We start from the raw sequence: 6,879 nt of genomic DNA on the forward strand, positions 1-6,879 counted from the left end.
AAATTACATTTGTTCAAAAAGGAAAAATAGTTGTTTTCTAAAACAACTGTGTAATTACAAAAATACCCCTATCGGGTATTGATGTAATAAACAGAATATATATATATATATATATGTATATATATATATATATATATATATATATAATAGGTACATTTTAACAGGAAATACACCTTGGATCATATTTTTCTTAGAAAAATATATGACCTTTTGGTTCTTGAAAATTTGGTACATTGTGGACCGATGATTTTGAAGCCCCCTTATTAGTTTGTGAAAAATAGAAAAACCAGTGGTTATTGGCTCTAGGTCTAGGACTTCAACAATCCTCGAAAGTTACAACATTAATCAACTTGAGCTCTTAAAGACCAAACTGATAGTAATTCACATTGTGCTATTGCCATTCAATTTAGATAACCTGGTGATGTTGCAGAATCTGTCATACAGCAGTACTTGTTTAGAAAACAGGTTGTTCTGGATGAGTTTACAGGTATTACATTTTCATAAAAAATGAAACATATGGATTTTACCTGCTAATGTATATGAAATAGTTATTTATTCTTGTATTACTATGAGTGCATGATTGCTCTCCACCCCATATTTTGGTCAGCAATCTCCATATTCTTGTGTATGTAATGGTGCTCTTTATATATCTGCGATGTTTGTCTGTGCTTAATCCATGTTTGTTTGTTTCTTCTAGCCTACCTGCTGATCTAGGGTGGATGGTTATCCAATTGGTTTTCACTCCCTGATAGGGGCCCTTGTGGTAAAAGCCATGTGCCCTTGTGCTTGAAGCACTGTGTGACTATGCCTCATTAAGTTGAGACTACAAATCGGAAAGGATTATGAAACTCTCACATTCTCTCACTCTGATGTGCATATTTTCTGACAGAAATTTTCTGTGAACCGATCCCTTCCCTGTGAAAACAGAGTCTGCTGTTTACTAATTTGACACTGCAGGGCAAAGATAATTTTGAGCCATTAATACAGAAAACATGGCTCGATGGCTTGAACCATAGTTTTATGCACCTTGATTCCTCATCGAAGAATTTAGACAGTTGTGAAAATGCCTGCGTTTTAAGGAAATGTTGCTTCGTGGATTGGGTTCTACCAGTTCCATTTTTGAATTGTTTTTATGTATATTTTCTTCCTTTCATTGATCATTCACTTGCTTCTTTTTTCCTTTTTCTCCTTGGGTATCGGTCTCCCTGCATGATTCTGCTATCTCCATATTCAGGGGCGTAGCTAGGATTCATGTGAGGGGGGGAGGGGGGGAGGGGGGGAGGGGGGGGCAAACAGGGGTGTAGCAAAAAAAACTTTATTTGTGCGATAGTCGAGGGTTTGGGGGCAGCGCCCCCGAATTTTTTTTTTTGAGATAAAATAAAAAATGGCTACAATTATTAATAAAAATCTATTTCATATGGACAAATCAAACTATTTGCTGCAGTCAGGGCTGGGCTAGGACTGGGCTGGGCTACAAAAATGGATAAAAATCTATTTCATATGGAATCAGGGCTGTGCTAGGACTGCTTTTAAAAAAAAAAAAATTTAACTGTTTCGGGAGGCAGGACTGGGCTACTGCGCCCCCCCCCCCCCCTAGCTACGCCTTTGTCCATATTGTTTCTGAAGGACTGACAAGAACGTTGCTTCATCACGGAACATGAAGCTCACCGAATTCTGGACTGCTCATTTTGGTGGTTTGATAATCCTGGTATTGCTCTGTAGAGCAGTTTGCAATTTTGCACAATATGCTCCTCTGTTTTTTCCTGCCTTCTATTCTTTCTACGTGTGTGTGTCTATATATATATATATATATATATATATATATGAAAACCTACAAAATACAAAACCTACCGGATGAAACATGATAGTGGATTTCCGGTGTTTTTTTTCGAAATTCCGACCCCCATAGATGTGTTTGGTACGATTGATTTACTAGAAATAGACACTTGGGTCATGCCTTTTAAATGAAAAAAATGGTATTTGGAGCCTCAAACATTTATGAAAATTGTAGGCTGTTGATTTTTTAAACCTTATAAAAATCTGACCATGCATCATAATCAAATGTTTTAATAAGTGATTCTTATACAAACAATCATATAGATCATATCTGTACGGCCAAAATTTTGAAAAAAAAAACATCAAAAATGCATGAAAATCCAATAGTATATTTCATTTAGTAGGTTTTAATTCCAACCCCCCCCCCCCCCCCCACACACACACACATGCAACTGGGTGTAATAATGGACGCCCAATCAGCAGTGGTCAAACACTGGCTGGAAAAACCGCTTTTAGAGGTTGTCGAAAACCGTTTTTAGTGGTGGTCGAAAACCACCCCTAAAGAGTTTTCTTTGTTTAAATCATCATCCACTGCTGATGCGCGTCCATTAACAGTGGACAACACATCGTCGACTGTTATGCCCATCTCTCTCTCTCTATATATATATACACATGCAGAGAGAGAGAGAGAGAGAGTAGTAACCTGATGTCTTATAAAATCAAGTGTCCAACCATCTTGATGCCTGGTGCAAAGGGTAGAACACTTTTTTTTTCAAATAATCTGCTTCTTTTAACTAAATTCCAAGGTACCACCTAATCGTGTGGGAGTACAGGTGTGGTTTTTTTCACATCCAAAAAAATACTCATGGTTCACTACCTAAAAGCTTGAAAAGTGAATAATTTTTGTAAGGTGGGTAGCAGTTTCCCTTGAAATTTAAGGTTTAAGTAGATATTTGGTAGGACCATGATAACATTTGAAGCATTGCAGTTGAAACTGCATGTCCTTTTATATTCTTTATTTAATAAATATATAGGTTGTGGTCTTATGAAGGAAAACAATGATCAAATTTGATTCAATGCGAGCCCTTTTATAAGTAATTGCATGTTTCTTTAGGCCACAAACATAGGTTGAATGATTGCCTTAAATGCCCCAACAGTCTTTTAACAGGACATCGTGCATTACTAAATGAGAGAGAGAGTACAAATGTGCCATAATTGCTAAAAGAGTATACTGTGTTAGGTATTTGATCTTCTAATCTTCACAAATATTGATGAATCATGACATAAAAAGTGTTAATGCTTGCTCTTTTCAGGTACAAGATTTTTCTGCAGAGTCATCTGGTTCCAGTCTCTCTTTTTGTTCCTTCTCGTAAAAAAGGCTGTCAGAAACAAAAGAGGGCGAGACACCTTTTAAATAGCACATATTCCCCTTTTGTGATCCACTAATTACAGTTAAATTTTTTTTTTAAAGGCGATCAAGGGTTTTGGCAAACCCCTACCAGTTATACAACTATACCATTGGGTTTTTGAACCTGCAACGTCCCAACACAAGGTGACATGCACTAGCTGCTCCTACCAGACAAGCTGAGCCCCCCGTTGCAGTTCTGATGCAACAAATGAGAGGTCAGGTGCAATGTCATTGCACACTTTACTGTGCTGCTGCACCTAATCACCCACCATCTGCTGTTTGGCCCCACAGTTGACAGACTGTAAATTTGAGGTCCTCTAACTCAAATCTGATAACGTCAAGATCCTCCCATCCAATGGACGAATGGATTTAAATGCACCCTTAGGGTACGTTTACAATGCTTCAAAGGGGTTTTCTCTACACGAAACTATGAGGGAAGCCTCTCTTCCAGACGTAATGAAGAAAAATGTGATACTAGTCGGCTGTTGGACACCTCTCTGATTCAGACGTGGGTCTGGGCCCTACAAAAGTTGACTGCTTGCAGCATTTGGGCTGTCTGATTCATACCTGATCTTGACTCGTACTGGGTCTGACAGGATCTGAGTTTGGAATGAAAGAAGGTTCGACTACTAATTCAGGTCAGATCTATAAGGCTCAATTAGTGTACAGACCGTGTATGGTTTATGAGATTTCATACCAACTTGGATTTGACCCGGGTTCCCATTAAGATCAGCAAAATTTCAATGTAAAAAGAATATACAAAAATATAATTTTATTGGGTATAGGCTGGATTCGGTTTATCTAAACCTAATTGGACCTGGTATGGTTTTGCCTATGGTAAGTTCAGTCAGGCCCAGATTCAGATCCGATACCAATGCCTCTTAGTCAGATCCTAGACCATACCGGACCATTTTTGTTGGGGTCCGATCCTTTGACACCCCTAGTTAGCATGTTTAGTGGGGCCCATCTGCACGATTCTTGGACTAATTTTTCTGTGCACCAAATCCAACTCAAATTATTTCATGGACTAATTTTCCACCTCCTAGAGTCAAGTGTTGGATCCATAAGTCAAGGAGGCGGTCTTGTTGGGTCCACATTTCTCAAAACTGGACCCCAACATCTGATCCCAAAACCTAACTGGACCCATTAGCAAATCCAACTGAACAGTTACCACCGGCAAGACTAGTGATCTGGTGACAACAACATTACTCAAAAAATCAAGATGAGCATTTTTTTTTTAAAGGCAAGCTGGGGTTAGTCTGACCCAACCGGTTATTATTCAATCGTACCACTAGGTTTTGAATCTCCCACCACAAGGAGACGTGCACTGACAGCTCCTATCAACCAAGCTGAGCATCTTTACTGGAACTATTTTTTTAATTAAACAAGAAATGGACCACCAAAGTGGTTACCTAAGTGGTCAGCAGGATCCTGTGTCAAGCTGAAGGCCCAGGATCGAAACCAGTTGGCTCATAGAGGTTACCCTTGCTTTATCACAGTTGGGGCATGCAAGGCTAGGTGTCATGTCCTCCACTCAGAGTTTTACCTTGCAGGGAGGCGTGTGGTTCTTGTTGGGTGTTTTTCTTCATCATTAAAAAAAACTAAATGAAAAAGAATGAATTTTACTAAAAAAAAGACCTGTACATGTGGTTGAGTTCTCAAAAAAGACCTGTACATGTGGATGAGTTCTTCTGAGGACTTGATTGTAAAATGCAACTCGAGTCAAACGGCTCAAGCTACATCTAACCTCGATGGTCCGTCCCGATCAAAAAATGAGTAGGATTTTAGTTTTACGAAAAATAACCCTATTGTATGGTAAAAATGACACATTTTCTGAAAGACCTTGAAATTTTAGATTCATTTGTTGTCTAAAATCATAAATACTATTATTTTTAAGACCTTTTTAGTATTCATACCTATCCCTTGCAATGCAAATTTCCTTCGTCTCCACCGAAAACACCTTAGTCGATGACAGCCACCTTAGCCGATGCTTAATTTCCATCACCCCGTTAAAAATCAGTCTCTGATGGATCCCCTGTTAGTGCGGGTATGACGGATTCCGTCATGATTGGAGGAGCCACCACTTGGCAGCAGAAAATGACTTGAGTTTTTTGATGAAAACTCGAACCTCAAAATCTTGCAAATACCTTTATTATCATGCATTAAAAATTTACCAAATTCACATAGAATAAGTGTAAGCAAACTTTCTTTTAACCTTGAACAACCAAACATATCAGATACTTGAGTTACCTCGCATAAAAAATGTAATAGCATCACATAAAAAATCTGAGATTTTTTTTAACTCAAACCGACAAACCTCGCAAATACTTGAGTTACCTTGCATAAACAATTTACGAAATTCACATAAAATACTTGAGTTTCTTTTCGTCTGGTGTTTGCGACTGTTTTTTACAGAGTGACAAGAATTTTAGCTTGCATTTTCTGTGGTAAACGTCTAAAAATCTCTATTTCAACCACTATTGAGGCAAAAATGGTGAAGGTGTGACCTTCTCTCTCCAAGTTTCAAGACGTTCACATACTTCATTATACAATAAAATAAAAACGACGTAGTTCACAGACACATGGTTCTTAGTAGCCATAATATCATAAAAAGGTTGCCAGAACGCAAGAAATAGTTGTCGCATTATTTTGGGGACTACAAAGAAATCCCTATATTATGCGAGAATAGCACTAGAATGTGAGCCCTAGAATATCTGATGTCTTGGCCGCTACTATTTATATAACAACGGAGCCCAAGAGTCAGTTTGAGTTTAAAAGACACTTCACGTATTTTTTATGTAAATTGTCTATATTCTTTTATGCGAAGTAAGTCAAGTATTTACGATGTTTGGAGGTTCAAGTTTAAAAGAAATTTTGCTTGCACATTTTATATGAATTTAGTAAATTTTTATGTGAGGTAACTCAACTATTTGCGAGATTTAGATATTTGAGTTTAAAATAAATTTTATAACTTTTTTATATGTATTTCTTTTTTTTTTATCCGAAGTAACTCAGGTATTTGTCCAATTTGAAAGTTTGAGTTTAAAAATAAATCACAATTTTTTATGCGATGTTATTAAATTTTTTATGCAAAGTAACTCAGGTATTTATGTAGTTTATCGGTTCGAGTTTAAAAAAAAATATATATATTTTTTATGTCAATTTAGGATTTTTTATGCGAAGTTACATAAGTATTTGCGATGTTTAGAGGTTCGAGAGTTTAAAAGAATGTTCTCTCGCACTTATTTTATGTAGATTTCATAAATTGTTTATATGAGGTAACTATTTATGAGGTTTGTCGGTTCGAGTTAAAAAAATTATAGATTTTTTATGCGATGTTATTATATTTTTTACGTGAGGTAACTCAAGTATTTTCAAGGTTTGTCAGTTCGAGTTAAAAAAATCATAAATTTTTTATGCGACATTATTATATTTTTTTTATTTATTGTAACTCAAGTATTTGTGAGGCTTGTCGGTTTGAGATAAAAAAAATTATAGATTTTTTATGCGACATTATTATATTTTTTATGCAAGGTAACTTAAGTATTTTTGAGGTTTGTTGGTTCGAATTAAGAAAAAATCAGCTTGCATTTTTTGTGGTAAACATCTAAAAATCTTTGTTGAAGCAAAGACGATGATGGTGTGGCCCTCTCTCTCTCTCTCTCTCTCTCTCTCTCCAAGTTTCAAGACGTTTA

This window comes from Nuphar pumila, chromosome 12, assembly GCF_984573655.1.
Source record: "Nuphar pumila chromosome 12, dmNupPumi1.hap1.1, whole genome shotgun sequence".
NCBI lineage: Eukaryota > Viridiplantae > Streptophyta > Magnoliopsida > Nymphaeales > Nymphaeaceae > Nuphar > Nuphar pumila.